Raw genomic sequence first — 19,408 nt, 5'->3', positions numbered from 1 at the left:
TCACTAAACTTTAAAAATAACGTCCTGTAAATGTCCGCCTTTTTCCTGGATGCACTGCTGCAGGCGACGTGGGAAGGCATTCATCACACGCATTAACGTATCCTGTGGAATGGAACTTATCACATGACGAATGGCAGTCTTCAGTTCGTCAATTGTCTTCACGCGATTGGCAAAGACCCTTTCCTTAACATATCCCCAGAGGAAGTAATCAGGAGCTGTTAAATCTGGGGAACGGGATGGCCATGAGACATCGCCAAATCGGGATATCACGCGGTTTGGAAATGTTTCTCTGAGTATAGACATACTTTGGCGTGCCGTGTGTGCCGTAGCACCGTCTTGCTGGAAATAAACGTTATTGATCACACCCCTTTCCTGCAATTCCGGAATGAGAAACGTCTGTAACATATGGCAGTAGCGGTCGGAATTTACAGTTGTTGCATGTCCGGCGTCATCCTCAAAAAAATAGGGACCAATAATGCCACACATTCCAACTGCACACCATACCACAACTTTTGGGCTACCTTGAGGCTTTTCATGTAATGAACGAGGATTCTCCTGAGACCAATACCGGAAGTTTTGCTTATTAACATACCCAGTCAGGTGGAAGATTGCTTCATCGGACATCAAAAGTTGTTGGAGGAACAGTGGATCTCGGTTAATCAACTCAAGAATGTTCTGGCAGTTATTGAGTCTGTTTTCCTTATCAATGGCTCTCAACTCTTGTACCACCTGCAGTTTATACGGATGGAACTTCAAATCACCCAGCAAACGACCCAATGAACGTCGTGTCAAATGTAATGTTCGTGCATGTTGCCGTGCTGAACGTTTGGGACTGCGTTCCATCGCTACGCGCACTCGTTCCAAGTTTACATTTGTTCGAACACTTCGTCCACGACCTGGTGATTTCCGGTTCACAACACTACCTGTGGCCCGCCACTGTCTCACCCATCTCAGAATACTGTGTCTCTCGGGTATAGCAACATGGCGATCATCACTGTTTCGTCGCAGTGCCCGCTGAGCCTCACTGACAGAACCGGTTCGGATAAAGGCTTCCACCGCCGCAATTCGCGTCTGCACAGACCACCGCTCCATGGTAAACTAATTGCCAGAGGCCCTGCTATTCAGTGCCGTAAGCATGCGCAGCATTCGTACGCGCATTTGATCAGGGTTGCCAACTGCAACTGGTAGATACAATACGCGCCACCCTGTAGAACAAGAATTAGGGAAAAGACTACATGGAAGAAACTTATTAAAAAGTAACTACCCGAAGCATTTATTATGAAGTTAAATGTTAAGCAAATCAAGAGTGGACTTATAATTAAAAGAATGAAATGAAAAAAAGGAAATCTTTCAGTTTAACGTCCCACGTTTATGCCCTTTAGGGTAAGGAAGACGGCCTTATGATAAAGATTTGCTGAAATATATGAAGGACGATTCTCTTTTCTTTTTTACCACTTGCGTTTGTCGTATCATATCCAATCATATGCAATCGATACTAATCACTAATCAGTAATCTATAAGCCCATGAGAGGAGAAATCTCTCGAGTCTTGTGGGCAACACTAGTTCATCAAAGTCTTAGATCTTAAACATTGTTTTAGTGTTACATGATTCATAGTATAAACAAGAATCTTAGGAATGATTTTAAAAATGCACCAAAAGATTGCGATCTTGGCCAAGAATTTTAGGAATGATCAAAAAAAAAAAAAACATCAAAAGATTGTGATCTTGGCCAAGAATTTTAGGAATGATCCAAAAAAAAAAAACATCAAAAGATTGTGATCTTGGCCAAGAATTTTAGGAATGATAAAAAAAAAAGCATCAAAAGATTGCGATCTTGGCGAAGAATTTTAGGAATGATCCAAAAAATGCATCAAAAGATTGCGATCTTGGCCAAGAATTTTAGGAATGATCCAAAAAAAAAAAACATCAAAAGATTGTGATCTTGGCCAAGAATTTTAGGAATGATCCAAAAAAAAAAACATCAAAAGATTGCGATCTTGGCGAAGAATTTTAGGAATGATCCAAAAAAATGCATCAAAAGATTGCGATCTTGGCCAAGAATTTTAGGAATGATCCAAAAAATGCATCAAAAGATTGCGATCTTGGCCAAGAATTTTAGGAATGATCCAAAAAATGCATCAAAAGATTGCGACCTTGGCCAAGAATTTTAGGAATGATCCGAAAAAGGTTTTGGATCAGGGGTCACAAAATTTTTGAACGGCCCTTAAATCGAGTTTTCGTATTTTCTATGGAATAAACACATCTTTCTGAGTTAAGTGATAGTTTGAGTTTGGCTACACTATATGTAATGCTACAGGTATAAGGCCTACAAGATTTTTTTCTAATTCAAATATATTGGATCTTTTAATGCAAGAACTATAAACTGATAAAGTATTTATATGAACACAATGAATGGCATTTCTCAACATTTAAAGATGAGCAAGTCATTACACAATATAATTCCAATAAAGTAAAATATGGTTTAAATGAGGTTATATTCTTCGTGGAGCTCTCGTGTCACGTGAAAGCTTTCTGATAGCTTCTATACGAAACAAGGAAAAAGATCAAGGCATGTCCCAAGTTTACTTTGCTGTGGTTGCTACGTGACAACTATTTAGCCTACTGAATTTATTCTCATCCTTCTTTTAGATGTCCAACGCTCTTGTAATTGAGTCCAGTTCCAAAACGGCTTTTGTTTATTTACAGGGAATCCCAGAAAACTTAGAAAAATGTAGAATTTGCATATTTGTGGGACTATGAATACTTCAGTGTGTTCATGTGAAAAACTTGAACACCATCAAATATTTCCAGTTCTACAAAACGCATAGATTCTACAGTTTTTCTCGGTTTTCTGGGATTTGATATAAACGGACAAGAGCCATTTAGGAAATGGACGACTCAATTAGTTTCGGCATGGGTATCAGAATTTCATTCATTCTGAACAGACAGTAGTGAAAGCTGTTGGGACAGTAATAGCTGTTGGAACTCTTAGCTGCAGTAGACCTCCCTCGTGGCTATATGGTTAGCGTGTGTGCTTTTGGCATGAGAGACCAAAATTCGATTCCCGGCAGGAACACATGCGGTTCGGATCCCACGTTAAACTGTAGGTCCATGTCTCTATAGTCTCGATGATGAAAGGGACGCTAAACTCAAATCAAAACCCAAATTTTAGTTGCAATAAAAACAGGATCATTTGCAACTTATTAAGGTAGTAACTTATGAAAGAAGACAATATTGGGTCAAAACGACCTCAATAGCTTCATACAGCTTATTATGTGATTTGGTAGCGGTTGCTGAACATGAATATTATTATTGACATCTTGTCGTCGAGTAAAGCTTCTAATAAGAGAGAAAATGTCCCTAGAGCTCACTCGTGATTATATGTTTAGTGTACGTGTCTTCGGTATGGGAGGCCTGAGAACAATTCCGGGGAAAATTCATGTGTTTTGGATTACACATCTCATATAACCTCGATGTTAAAAGGGCACTAATCACCAATGCAACTAAGAGAATATTTAATTGAAAATTGTAGGATGATCTACTGAAAATAACGTTTTCATCACTTTCGAGTTCACGTAAGCACGTTCTAATGAATTCATCTTAAAACCAAGAGATTGTTCAATTCGTGGTTAACTGCAATACTGTGAATGAGTATATATATCCAGCTGGAATGCGTAAGGATCATTAGTTAAACTGGCCTCAGTCTTCATTCAACATGACAAATGCAACGTACACGAACTTCATTGCAGTTCATTAGCACTTTTTTTCTGGTAATAATCTACCGTATATAGGATAAATCATGTTGAAGTAACACAAAACTGATTCAATGAATAATCTACTACTGGATTATAGTAGTTCTTTGGCCATCCTGTTTACCGATGTTAAATCTTATTGATCGTTACTACCAGTGTGCAGAGTACAAACAATGACTTATATAGAGACAAACTATATCTTATGTCCTAGAAAACAACGTATGTTTGTACTTAAACAGAGCATCTATCTTAAATCATATACTTGCATGACATAACGACTCCAATGATTGGCTTAAGACAGTAATTTATTTATTTAATTATTTAACAATCACCAGATACAGCTCAGAAGCCATTTTACACTGGATATACAACAACAATAACAATGGAAAGGATTTGGGAAGGTATCGGCCAGGGCCTGTTGTAGGTACCATCCCGGCATTTGCCAGGTAGGACTGAGGGAAACCCTGGAAAACCTCAGTCAGGATGGTCGGCAGCGGGATTCGAACCCACGACCTCCCGAATGCGAAGCCAACGCTCTACCACTTGAGCTACTTCGCTCGGTTCGTTTAATAGTAGTTAGTTTAATAATAAGAGGGAACAAACCGATTTAATAGCAGAAGCCAAGGGCGCCGATCCTGGGCAGGTCCGGGTACCCCCAAAGCTCATATAGGTCATTGTATTTATGAATAATATTTGGCATAATTCGAATGAAATTTGTCTTAAAATCCTCATATATGCCTTCTGCACCTGAATGCCCTCACCCCTAAGTTTACAGAGAAATCGGCACCCTTGGCAGAATCTGCTACTACCTATTGCAGTCACATCTAACTGAATGCTGTGACGTCATACTTTGTTGCTCCCGTTTCAGTAAACCTCACGGAGGGGGGGGGGGAGAAGCTGACAGGTAATCTGACATTGATTAAAAAAAAGTGTTGCCAGGCAAAAAAGGACATCAATAGCGTAGACGATGATTTTGAAGTCAAATTACTTTTGGATCAATGAGTACGCGTACCTTGCCCACACTTCTTTTATTTTCCCTTCGCATTTCCTCCCCTCCTTTCCTTATTATCTTTCTCTCTCTACTGCTTTCCTCAGATTGTAAAAGCATCTTCCTACATCACACATCGGGTTAGTTAAAAATGATTTCGAGTAGTGGTTCGTAATCATTCCGAGAATAGCACCCCTTCGGATGTTTGCGATTCTTCTCAGCACCTCCTGCCATCTTAACCCAATCCACTCGTGCACAAGGCTGAACGAAGGCTTGGACGAAGCAATCTGAGAACCAGAAAATAACTTCAATTCTTGAAATCAGGCATGAAGAAGCTACCTTCTTATTTGTGTGAGAAAAATCAAAACCTGTGATAATTTGTAAAATGCATAACGACTTTCGTTTAGTAATAAGAAAAAAACTAGTAAAAGATCATGAAATCTCAAACGTTCTCTAAATAGCTTATTTCCCCTTTTTGTTCTACTATCCCCTTGGGAAACGAGAACATCACGTTGAGAACCAGTGATCTAGAGCAAAAGTTTAAAGTTTTCGAATACTTTCATGTCTCAAATCGAGAGCCAATAAGTATGATAGGTAAATAAATTTACACTATATGTATCAGCTTATTATTAGTGTTGCCCATAAGACGAGACGTGACGGGAAAAATATTTTCTCCTTTCGTAAATTTTCGTAAGTTTCGTGTCGTCTCGTGGCTTTTTCGAAGTGTTCAGTCTTATCTCGATTCTTGTAAAGCTTTTATCGCCTTCCCACATAGCACACTACGTCCCTGAGATGTCCCATTTTGATCCCATTCATCCCATTCGGTTCCCGGGATTATCGGGACAATGAGAAGACATCCCATGGACTTCCTGCATGGGACGTCCTGAAGGATTCCCATGTACGATGTCCACGGGACGTTCCAGATGGGACAGGAGGTCCGAGGGAAAACCAATAGACATCCCTTCGTGGTCCCGTTGAATATCCCGTATCCCGGGATATTAGCGGACATCTGGATCTCCCGTGGAAATCCTGTGGATGTCCCGGGAGCACATTCGGATATCCCGGGATGTCCCGTCGCCCGTTGCGGGCTCAGTCTCGGACATTCCGTGGACGTATTTGTGCTATGTGGGTTGTCTCGTAACTTTTGTAGAAGTCTCGTTTCGATTCTCCAAGAATTCCTTCTCGTCTCGGTTATTGTAGTTTTTCTGTTCTTGTATCGAATCCTTTTTCGTCTCGTCTTGTAAAAAGTATGTATATTTGTACTCTGATTATTTCTTAATTTCATCTAATGATTATCTGAGTACATTGTTTAATGACTTGCGTATCTTTAGAAGTTCATATATGTTCTTCATTGTGTTTGCATAATCACTTTATCAATTTACAGTGTTTATACTATGAATCCTGTAACAATAAATCAGTGTTACAGATGTAAGACTTGGGGTGAACTAGTATTGTCCACGAGACTGGAGAAATTCTGCTCGTCTCGTCTCGAAAACAAGAATTGATCTGTTTCTCCTCTCGTCTCGAAAAGGAGTTGAGAATTGATCTGTTTCTCGTCTCGTCTCGAAAACGAGTTGAGATTGATCTGTTTCTCGTCTCGTCTCAAAAACGAGTTGAGAATTGATCTGTTTTGATTCTCGACTCGGAAACGAGTTGAGAATTGATCTATTTCTCGTCTCGTCTCGAAAACGAGTTGAGAATTGATCTGTTTTGATTCTCGTCTCGGAAACGAGTTGAGAATTGATCTATTTCTCGTCTCGTCTCGAAAACGAGTTGAGAATTGATCTGTTTTTCGTCTCGTCTTCAATTTGAAAATGTACTTCTCGTCTCGTGGTCAAAACTACTAATTACTCACTCATCTGCATTCATTCATCGGTTGCTTTAGCCAAAATAACAATTTCTTTATCCCTATTTTCTTTTAGTTGCTGAACGTCGTCAGATTTCACACATCACATTTTACTTTTACGAAACACACACGCAAAAAAATGAAAGATAGTAGAGCCATATACTACGTATATATAAGATATTTTTCACAGTAGAACATGAAACAAGAAAATAATAATGATAATAACAGTAAAAGAGGAAAATGAAAACGCAGAAAACGAAGAAAGATATTTTTTTGTTTCCTTTTCTTTTGGTGTTTGCAATCACGCCAAAAAAAAAAAAAAGACAAAACGTTAAGTTCCGTTTGTACCTCATTGAGCGTAGGACAAAAGACGATCAGAAAGAAAGAAAAGACAGAAGAATATCGTCAAACACGACATTCCATTACGAAAAATAACCGTCGTAAACACTTAACGGTTGGAAGTTAACACACAATGGCGGGAAGGCAGAAATACAACGTATCTACAGAAAAGCATCTTATTTTGAGGAAACTATATATATCGTAGTTTTCGTTCGACCACCGTTCTGAGTTTCTTTATTTTATTATTGTAGGATTCTTATAAAAGAAACGAAATAATGTTGCGCAAATACAGATAAAAGCACATACATACGTACATAAGGACGAACAAGAACGAATCGTAAAACATATCTTTAACGCTTGATTTTTATACCTTACACTTGGAGGAACTGGGGTGATGCTCTAGGAAAGATGCTACACAAGAGATGTTACCATCCTGACATTATAGGTTTGACATTGTAGTAGCCAAGATTTTTCTCTCTTTAACACATACGTAAATTCATATCTCATGTTGTTGAACAGTGTCATACATGTATATTCGTAGTATGTGAATGCATGGTGAATATGTCATGGAATAGGTCTTAAGGACTAAAGAATCATACTTTATTGTGACTAATTTCTATGTACAGAGGTACTTTCATCATGGACCCTATACTCACTGAATATACTTACTATCATTTTTAAAAAAAATGTTCTTTATGCTTCATAATCAGGCACAACTTACAGACATTCTAAATTTAGTATACATGCAAATGACTGCTGTTAGTATCTGTTTCCAAGTTTTACACGCCGGCAAAGTCTTTGGCACTATGAGAGGAGTCAGTACACAACAATCCCATCTAGGGCCGGATTAAGGGGAGGGACATGGTGTACTGTAGCTTCGGACCTCCAAGTGAACAGGGGACTTCACTCTGTTCAAAATATTAACTGCTTGACTAAAAAATCATACAAGATAAAATCATTATTATTTTTTTATTTATTACATTTATATAACAGGATAACTTCGTGCGTGTGATTTTTGTTTTATGCATTTGGTAAGTTCCATTAGGTATAACATAATCTATGCATGTCATGGCTGATGTAGAACTACGTGTATTTGTTTAATTTTCCTACTTCATTTTCACAGAACTGTATTAGGCGAAGTCAACAAGGGTCATATAATTTTTTTAGCCTCGGGCCTCCGGATGGGTTAATCCGGCCCTGATCCCATCTAATTTCTTTCACCTAAGTTTTTCCGAATAAAGAAGACATATACATATTATCTTTAATCCGTCCATTCGCTAAATCTTAATCTGCTCTTTCCTTTCGTTCTGTTTTTATCCAAACACACCTTCTTAGTAAGTCATCTGAATCTCACGTAACGTGAAAATATCTTCTACGCAAGTTTACAATCTCATGTAACGTCAGAAAATTTATGTAGGTAAATAAGCGTCATATATTCCAATTATTCCATTTCGAGCATGGACAATATTCGTGGAACTTGGTTCAATCGTTTTTAATTTTTTAAAAATAAATAACCAGTGAACCAGAGTCATATTTCATCCCAGAATAAAACTGTCGTAAGTCTAAAATGCCAATTTTACAGGTAAGAAAAACATCTTTGTATCTATAGAAATTTTATTATGTTTTCTGATTTTGGGAATTGTCACGCTATTTCAACATGTATAGTTTTAATATTATTGTAGAAAAAAATCTTAAATAAGAAACGAAGCGTCTACAAAATTTATAAGATGAGAAGAGAAAACCCTATTTTTCGTCTCATAGACAACACTAAATGGCGTGAATTCAAAGCAGAAATGGAGTCCGGGCGACTTGTGACCAGGAGTGACCACTTTAACCTAACCTCACTCAACCTGACGCTCACAAACTCATTTTGACCTCACACTCACCTCACCGGTCTGACCTCACGCTCACCTGACCAGTCTGACCTCACGCTCACTCAACCTCACGCTCACATAACCAGTCTGACCTCACGCTCACTTCGAGGTCGAGTGAGCGTGAGTTCCGAACTCGTGAGCGCAGACCTCATGAGTTTGGACACCTTTGCTTGTGACGAAGGCATAACACAATCACATCGTATGTCAACAGTTCCTAAAAGCTAAGTTCTAAACTGAACAACTAAAATTTGCTCACATAATATGTTCATAAGAAGAAAAATGAAATTAAATAAAATCTTTTAGTTTAACGTCCTACGATTATGCTCTTCAGGATACTGATAATTAAGACAAGTGAATAATGATAATATAATTGGTGTAATGAGAATGTAGGAGGAAACGAGAGCACTCCGAGAAAACCCACGGACACCATATTGTCCATCAAAAGCTTACTTAGCCGGGGATCGAACTAGCGACCCCACGCGTCAGAGGTAAGCGCTCTGCCACTGATTTACCGTGCCCCTGCGTTCATAGAAGAGAGAGAAAGAGAAAGAACGAAAGAAAATTATACGTTTAGTGAGAAGAGAAAGAACCTTACGTATTAGAATTACATTATAGCCAACCCGTGTTTCCATGTGTGAATGACGAAGTTGTATGGTCTCCGAATCTTTCTAAGTTACCAGGCTTATCTGGATCACTAGGTGTAGCGGGTTATGGGTCTGATGACTTCCGGGTCACGGTTCTTAACTCTTTCAACCACTGGTGAGTAAGTGGCCGTTTTACAATTGGCAATTATTCCGCGGAAGCTTAGTGGTAGAGCATCTACCTCTGACTCTGTGGGATCCCTGGTTTGATTCCAGCTCGCGCTAAGGGGCTTTGTGGTGAACAAACACCATGTGCGTGTTTTTCCTCAGGGATTTCCCGTTTCCTTCCAATGTTTTCATTACACTAGTCTTTCATTCTCATCATCACTGTTTCCTTCAGACTACTTGGCATAACGTGGGCGTAAAACTGATTTTTTTTTTCGGGATTAGTAATGGATTCACATTCACTAATGTCAATGAGGCTGAGCTCGAACTCACTATACTTAATGAGATTTGTCCTCATTAACCACATTGGAATTGCGACCATTATCCTAAATTAAAGCTCGTGCTCCGGCGTGCTCGTATTCCATTTCTCTATCCGCTTTATAGAAATCATGTTCATAGTGCTCAACGGCTCATACTCATTTATTGAGCTCGAGGCCAATTGAACCCGAATGCTCGGCTCGCGAGTTTGGACATCAGAGAAATATGGCGCATCGTTAATGGGCAGAGCGACCATTGGGAACATATAGCTGACCAATATCTGTGACAATTTTAAAAACATCGAAGCAAGAGGACGAATTAATTGTAATGATGAGTTTCACTAGGAGTAAATTACTATGTGTTTTTGTAGCCGCATTAACATAGCAGGCATACTATATTCAATTACACAGATAGACATGAGTTTTTGTGGAGGCATTGACATAGTACTTGATCCCAGTACATCTGTAGTTTGCGTCTATACTTGTAGTTTGCGTCTGTGTGTGCCAGACGTTGCACTTAAAGATAACTACAAGATATATCAGACTACAAACGCGTCAGATTTACAAAAATTAAGCTACATGTTTCTATTATGAGGGATCGTCAAAGTTTAATCGACCTGTAAAACTTTTCGTTTAGAATTTAAAAGATACCACTAAACACAAACAATGTTCTGTTAATTATTTTTGAATAGGTTATGTCCGAAAACACGGGAAGACGGGTAAATATAACATTACATTTGTGAGAACGAATGAAACAGATGAATGTTGGAACTCAAGCAATAAACATCATTATCATCTATAAAAACCTGCAGTAATGCTGCAGGGGGGATATTTCGGCTATTTTTGGATTGCCGGGTCTGTTCGGGTCAGATCGGGTCTGAGAAACGAGACCCAGACGACCCGGACAAAAGTCATGACCCAAGTGACTTGGTGACCCAGTCCATCCAGTGACTTGGTGACCCATCCACTAGTTGACATAGGAGTACTTGATTCTATTACACAGACTACTCACACATAACCTCTTATTAGCCGCATTGATATACCAGACATAAAGATATTGATTCCATTACAGAGACTACTCACACATGCATTTTTAAGGATTTGGTTTACTAAAACTCATTTATATATTTACTTTGTCCTTCCGTCCGGAAGACAAAAAATCTCAGAAAGTAATTGATGAATCATCACCAAATTTGGTCAGAATGAAGAGAGTCAAATTAGAAATCGAGTTCGTTGATGAAGTCCCTAACAAAAAGCGAAGTAAAAAGAATTGAACATCTACCTAATGAACTGAAAGTCGTTATAAGTGAACATCATCCATTCTGTTCGGCTACAACACTGGACTCCAACGTTATTGCGATGCTTCGTCATTTTCTTCTTCTTGCTCTTTTCTTTAAAAATTCCGGCATTGTCTCAATTTTTTCACTTCGACTAATCTACGAGAAGCGTTTAATTTATAGCCGGAATTTCTTTTTTCTAGGTGTTGCTGTGCGCAGCTTGGCGTCCATGTCCCAACCTGTGATAAGGTAGTCCTGATATACTTTTCTGCGACAACAGCTAGTTGAGGAGATAGAGTCTTAGAGAGCGGCGATGGACGAAGAAATCAAAACGTGTGTGCTGAAATGAGTGAAAGATCGTCCCAAAGAATTCTATGCCGCAGGAATACGGGCACACCGATGGGAAAAGTGTGAGCATGTACGTGGGAGTATCTTGAAAAACATTAGTAATTGATAAGCATGTTTCTTTTCTATGCAACAGAAAAAAAAAATTACGGTTATAACTTCGAACGCCCCTCGCAATTTCTTCCAATCTTCTCCATAATCATATTTTATAGTTTTGCAGTACTTTTACGTAGCGTATATGCTTCAATTCCTTACAGTATTATCTCATACAAGACATTTTACTATCATAATCAATCTCATATTACTATCATAATCAATCAATGTACGGTATCTATCAAACGTCCATTCTTACTAATTTAAATAATTAGCTGACGATGCGTGCGGCATACCAACGGTGGCCCAACGTCGGGTTTGGCCACTTTGGCAACCATTTCCCACTCGAACCATTTCCCAATCAAAAGAGCGGTTTTTCGACATCTAGCCAATGCTAAAGAAACGTATTTCTTCGTTGGAAAAACAGTCAATTTTAGTATCGTTGCATGAAGGTCGGAAGAATAGTTGGTTGGCCAACCATACATTAAAACCAACTTTGAGCCAACTTAAGTTTTTCTGCTATAGGCTCGCATCGAACATCACCCACCGTTTTGATCAAATACCACTCAATCCCCAACGGTGGGCCAACCATCCTTCGACGCAAAAGGTTCCTAGTTCAATTCCAGGTCATATAAGTTTGTCAAATTGACTTGATTTTGTGTTTAATGTCCCGTTCAGTAGCGAGGCTATGTGAGACGTGGACCTGCTGATTAACGTGGAATCCGAACCACATAAGCTCCCGCCAAGAATCGAACCCGGGTCTCCCACTCCAAAGTCACTTACGCTAACCACTTAGCCACGAGGGAGCTCGCCATATGGGTTTGTGGTGAGCAACATAGTGTCCGTGGGTTTTCAAATGATTTTTTTTTTCAGTTTGACGTCTCACGGTTATGACATATAGACTAAAGGAGGGCGGAGAGATAAGAATGAATGAAACGGTGGAATGATAAAGTGGAAGAAAACGGGGGAACCACTTCAAAACCCACGCATGTGGAATATGTCCACCACAAAACTCACTGCACGTGAGCTTTAACAGAATCAGGGACTCCACGCATGAGAGTTGAATGCTCTACCACAAAGTCACCATGTCCATGGTCCTTCCGTCGGTTTCTCGAGATTCTTCCATTTCCTCCTACATTATTACTACACCAGTTAGTTCATAATATTTCAATTTTATTAATCATCCGTCACCTTTCTCATAAACATGGGAAGTTAAAACGAAGTACTTAATTTTATTTCATACCTGACGCTACAGTCTATTAGAAGCTTTGGTTTCCTAGATGGCTTGTTAGCTTGGTGATATGTTCACAATAAGCTATAATTTTCTAAACTGGAATTCGCTAACCCGATTGGTTCCTGATATTGGGTCAACATTCGGCCTGGCTGTAGGAATTTCTCAAAGGTGGGGAGGGGATCCAAAGATCAATACACAAACGCAGTCACATGTTAGTATATTTGCATTCAAGACAAGGATTCAGGTTTGATTCCCGGTTGGAGCTTATGGGTTTGCATCCCACGTTAAGCTGTAGGTCCAAATCTCCGATAGCTTCGGTGCTGAAAGTGACGCTAAACTCCAAGCACAGTCATGAATACAATCAAACCTTGATGTCCTTATACTGCACATAATACTTCATGTAAAACAATTATTTACGCACTTTAGGTAATTTTATTAACTATAGGAATATACTATAGTACTGCGGTATACAATATAAATAGATTAAATAGTACAGGGTGTATCAAAATAACTTTACAACTTTGAAAACTCATATTGATTTCTTCATTTATCTTACAGACATGCTTTTGGTGTCATTTTGTAGCAAAATACGTCAGGTTTTGACTCAAGTAGTTCAGAAACAAGTCACTACAAGCGCTAGCGGCAGTTGGAGCAGAGATGGCTGTCTTTACTGGTCCCGAGCGTGTTATCTGTATGTTTTGGACTAAGAATCCAAGCCTGAGACAACAGTGCAACGTAATTTTCGTACAAAGTATGGTAAAGATCCTCCTAGTAGGCCTACTATTATAAGTCTTTTATTGATACTGGATGTTCGGTAAGATACAACAAATCTTCAAGTCGTGCTCGTACGTCTGAAGACGTTCTAGAGCAGTGAGACAAAGTTTTGTGAACAATTCTACAAAATCAACCCGGCATGCTTCTCGACAGCTGGGTGTTCCATACATGACAGTTCGACGTGTATTGAGAAAACGATTGCATCTTAAAACCATACAAATTACGAATGATGCTAGAATTAAAAGACACTGATAGAATTGCTCGAAAGGAATTTTGTGTGGAATGGATGAATGTTTCGCAGGGATGCGTGCCGCATCACCAATGGAAGCCACATTAAGAGTCTTCATCCCGGCGAAATTAAAATACCGCTAATTTTACAGTAATTATGTGATATCTTCAAATAGATAGAAGATAATCGAAATATGGAACAAGAGCGCCCTCAACAATATTATTTTGCGTGAGGTACCGTTATCACAAGTCACCTAGTGGGTTTTCGTTTTCAGCTGTTTAGAAACGCGAAAATAAATGCCGATTTTCAAAATGGCTCGAAATCGAAAGCAGATAAGTGAGTCGTGATAACGGTTTCTCATGTAAAATAATATTGTCTAGGGCGCTCTTGTTCCACATTTCGATCATCTTTTATCTATTTGAAGATATCACATAATTACTGTAAAATTAGCGGTATTTTAATTTCGCCGGGATGAAGACTCTTAAGCTTCTTTAGGTATAAGGTAAAAGCTGTAAACTAAATAAACAAATGTATATGTATATATATATATATATATATATATATATATATATATATATATATATATATATATATATATATATATATATATATATATATATATATATATATATATATAAGTTTTCAAAGTTGTAAAGTCCTTTTTGGTATAAGCTGTATAATGTGTAAGTAAGAAAATTTAGTGGTTTTTTTTTTTTTTTTTTTTTACATGCATTTCGGAGAATAGAATCCCTTTTGAAAATCAAATAGAGAGATACAATCCCATTGCGAGCGACAAACATTAATTCTGGGTCTCCTGCAGGAATCGAACCCAGCATCGAAACATATGAGTTATTTGTCCGTCTTCACATAACCTTAAGTATTTTGAATGAAGATCAGGTTAAACTGAAAAATCACAGTATATTTGTATACGCTAAAACAGTATTTCACAAGGATACAGATAGTTGTAAAAGAATGTAAAAACTGGCTTACCTCAGAAAGTATTCCCTTTGCCTGTCATGGTATAATAACCACTAATACTTCTACAACGCCCTCTGAAGAAAGCACGTGCTCCTTGTCTATGTAAAATGCCACTTCTTCTTCTTGTACCCGAAATCAGTCCACCGTTAAATGCATAATCTTGATATAACGACAATGTTGAGGGAGTCCCTCGCGTAACGTCTTTGCCGTTTCTTTTTTCCTTCTTTCTTTCCACCCCACCCACTTTGTAGTCTTCCGTTTCTTGGCTGCTTGTCTCGTGCCGCCTTCCTCTTCTTCCTCCTCCCCCACCCTGCATCGATGAAGAAGTACGGTCGCGGCGCGTGCCTTAGCATCCAGCACGAGCTCTTTGCACCGTAACCCCTCACCTCAACTACTTCTTCCAAGACGTTTGCTAGATTTCTTCTTCCACGTCTTCTTCTTTTCTTTCCTTTGCCGTACCGTTTTTTCTTCAACGGCAAGAATCGGCTCTCACTGCACACACACACACACACGCACGCAATCATCTTTCTCTTACATTCTCAGAAGCGGTTGAGCCGTTTCCTTCCGACTTCTGCAACGGCCACTTGTAGTATTGAAGACAGTGTTGCTATCTTCAATTCATCATTTCGGCAACAGCCTAATATGCATTTTTGTCTCATCTGTTAGTATCCAATATAGTATGTTGGGTCGTATGTTACTAATATAGTACGTTAAAAATTAATATGGCGTACTTGGCCTTTATTGTCTATTGCACTGAAGAATCGCTTTTTAAGTTGATCTATAGCGTGAACCGTGTAGATTATAATAAACTGAACTAAATTTCCACAAAATTTCAAGTGTGTGATGTGTGGTCAGCGCATGAGATGCCAACACCATTATTTCTGTTTTTTTTTCTAGACCGTAGATTTTTTTATTGAACTCGTGCAGGCTCTCATATTCTCCAACGGGGCTCGCACTCATTAATTTCTTTTGGACTATGTATCATTCAGACTTGGGCACATTCTGGTCGTGGGTGCAGTGGCGGATCTAGAAGGTAAGAACTGGGGGGGGGGGGGAGCCAGAACCCAAGCTATGATAGGTATATCATGAGTTTACTATAAACTTTCAAAAATGCAGGGTGGCCCAAAAGTATAGTATAACCCCTGCATTAATCAAGTATAACATTCTAGTTTATGGATTTATTTGTCTCGGTTCTTTCCGAGCTTAAGATGTAAGTAAAACCACATCAAGAACAAATAATAAAGAAACCAAGTCTACCTGATGGATAACAAGAGGGGGTAGTTGCCCCCGTACTTTCTTGAAGTGACCCCTTCATGTATGTAGTTTCATTTGGAAATGTAATATCTTTCTATGTATTACTGGTTCATAGAAAAAATGGTGCCATATAATATTTGTCGTTGCGTGAGTGCGTATTGGTTATTTGTCTTCCCGTGGGGTTAAGAAGGCTACATAAATTGCGTTTTAATTGCAATTCAAAGCAATTAATATTGCAATTGCGTATTTCTATAAATGTCGTAGCATATGCTTGTAGTATTTACTGTCTTTCATTTTCTAAGAGCAGCAACATACATTTAATGGCATGTGTGGAATTTAAAATAGGGTCTATAAGTTGTTCATTAATCCCCAGTTTCAATATAACTCCTACAAAACAAGCTTCATTATTCATTACTATTATTAATATTATACTTTTTATTTATTTGTTTTGCAAATTTGTTATTAAATAATCACATCACACAATTTTTCAGATATAATTTTTAGATGTTCATGAGCAAGGAATCAAATCTCTTCTTACACTTTCATTGTTTAAGAGTACAAAGGACTAGTACCTACTTGTGTAGCTCTTGTCAATTTACTTAATAAAATATGAAATACGATATACGGTATTTTAACTGAAAAAGGTAGTATCCTATTAGTTATACAACCTTTCATCAAACAAAGTGTTAGAAACAACTAGGAAAACTAACATTGATATACAAATTTTCAGATTATGTCTTGCCCGGCCACTTTTAACCTTCAATTGCCGCCACTGGTCACTATTATGAGTATATGTGTCACTATTAGAAATATGTATGTCACTGTTGGGACTACATATATCACTATTAGGAATATGTAGGTCACGGTTCCGGTTAACCGCGGTAGGTCTATGTCACGGTTAGAAGTAGGGTCACTTTTAGGAGTATGTAAGTCACTGTTAGAATTTTATGTGTCACTGTTAGTACTATGTCACTATTAGCAGTATATATGTCACTCTTAGAAGTATGTTTATCACTATTTGGAGTATGTGTCACTATTAGAAATTTGTGTTCACCGTTACAAGTATGTGTGTCATTCTCAGGAGTTTTGTGTCACTATTAGGACTATGTGTGTCAACATTAGAAGTATGTTTGTCACTATCAGGATTATGCACGTCACTATTAGCAGTTTGTATGTCACTATTAGAAGTAAGTTTGTCACTATTAGGAGTATATGTGCCACTATTAAGACTATGTCACCATTAGGGGTATGTGTATCTGTTGGGACTACGTTTGTTACTAGTATAAGTGTCACTATTAGTACTATGTGTGTTACCCTTGGGAGTATGTTTGTCATGTTATGACTATGTGTGTCACTGTTACGTCTATGTGTGTCTCTGTTACGTCTATGTGTGTCACTGTTATGACTATGTATATCACTGTTATGACTATGAGTGTCACTATTAGAACTATGTCACTATTAGGACTACATGTATCGCTGTTAGAACCATGTATGGCCATGTTAGCTCGTCACGTATGAGGGATTACGTCCCTCGGCGGTCACATAATCCGGGAAAAGGGATGGAAGAAATGATTAAGAAAGGAAGCGGCCTGGGACCTATAAGTTAGGTACCATCCCGACATTTGCCTGGTGGGAATGAGGAGAACCCAGGAAAACTTCACTCAGAATGGCTGGCCTGAAATAGCTTTTACACTTTTTAGATCGTGTGTCCCTCCACTGGGAATCGAACTCGGAACCACTCGCCCCAAAGTCGAGAGTGTTAGTGACTACGCTACGCCGAGCCACCATTAGCAACGCGACAGAACACTTTATCGTTAATGAGATATAATTGAAAATTAATTTTATTAGTTATGTAATCACCAATAATCTGAACAATATTCAAGGTTACAAGAATTTCATCCTACATCAAGTTCTGGGTTGGTTGATTGGACGTGTTGTGAAACCTAGAGGCTTATCCTGCGAATATTATCCAAGATTTTGTCAGTATATTCTACCCGAAAGCAGGTTTTAACTCACTAACCTCAAAATTACTAAGTGCAAAGCAACGTAGGGTGGCCAGTTTATTTCCCATGTAATTCAAAATGTATATGGGTAATTGGAAATTAAGAAATTATGTGTATTGAGCATTATGATTAGGGTTACCAGCTGCCATGTGTATAAGAACTGAGTATTTATGATATGATTACTCAAATATTTACACGACGTGAAAAGTTAAACAAATTAATATAGTATTTCAAAAGTTGATATAATATCCAATCCAATATATATAATTGAAGCCATCATAATTAAAAAAAAATAATAAACAACAACAATAATATTTATGAATTTTAAACACACGAAAAATAAACACGGAGACTAAATGCCTCCCTAATAAATTTGGTCAAGCACTAACTTTAGTGGGTTCTACGTTTTCACTAGCAAAAGAACTACTTAATCAAATGATTGATTAATACTAAGAAGATAATGGGTATGTGATCAACTTGACCATATGTCCCTGTCAGGACAAGAACTACGGACCAAAGCGTTAGATAACACGAACTACCCAAAGTGCTAGAAAAGACTAATGGGAACAATGTAATATATAATGAAGACTAGATACAAAAACAAAACACTACAAAAAAATAAAAACACTACAAGATAGAGTAAAACGAAAAAAACGGTTAAAATAATAATTTTTGTTAATAAAACATGTAACAACAAAGAGAAAAAAGAATAAAATGTGAGAAAGCGAAATAAAAATAGTAGTGAAATGGGAAAGGGCTAAAAAAAAGGCCCAGAGAAGGTGAGCGAGGTCAGGAGCATGGGCAAAGTCAAGAACACGAGAAACAGAACCTATGTCATCCCCCAATGCAAGGCGAAGGCAGTCCATGACATTCTTTGAGGTCTGAGTATTCAGGACATTCGACAAGAATTTGCAGAATACTCAGAGGTACAATACACTCCTCACAATACTGATGGTTGACACCTCGTAATAAATACGAATTGCGCACCAGGCACACCCCATCTTGGTGATTAGCAGTTGAAGATATTTGGCAATCTCCCAACGATGACTTTACAGCGTGAAGTTTATTCTTATTCGCCTAAATCCAATCTGTTTGCCAATGAGAGCACATCAGAGCACAGGTCGGAGCGAGGAAGACAATGCTCAAATGCAACCCTCTCCATTTCCCAGAAAGAGATCATACTTAGTAGAGTGAGAAAGCCCAATCTTCTCGAAATGGCATTAAGGACAGGTTAGTACCATGGTCTTTAATATGGGCTTTGCGGAGATGTGCATATGTTTTATTTGAGTATTTCCGTAGTGACGAGTTGAAAGGAGAAAATAATAGGTCAAGTGTCATGATTAATTTATTTATTTATA

The 19,408-nt window shown here is 38.3% G+C and overlaps 1 protein-coding gene across 2 annotated transcripts in view; it reads right to left on the bottom strand.

The window, feature by feature from the left end:
* Nucleotides 1-19,408, bottom strand: part of pros (homeobox protein prospero) — a 266,338-nt gene that overhangs the window by 188,756 nt on the left and 58,174 nt on the right. Inside the window, exon 1 of one of the 2 annotated variants that reach the window (XM_081730956.1) lies at nt 14,806-15,042. The exons of the other annotated variant lie outside the window; for it this stretch is intronic. The gene's annotated coding sequence lies outside the window, so the exon portion shown is untranslated. Of the gene's footprint in view, nt 1-14,805; nt 15,043-19,408 lie in introns of those variants that run through there. 2 annotated transcript variants of the gene reach the window in all.

Source organism: Thermobia domestica, chromosome 11 (genome assembly GCF_964235325.1).
Source record: "Thermobia domestica chromosome 11, izTheDome1.hap1.1, whole genome shotgun sequence".
Lineage (NCBI taxonomy): Eukaryota > Metazoa > Arthropoda > Insecta > Zygentoma > Lepismatidae > Thermobia > Thermobia domestica.
Note: the sequence above shows the minus strand (reverse complement) of the source record. Positions and strands in the feature narration are given on the sequence as shown.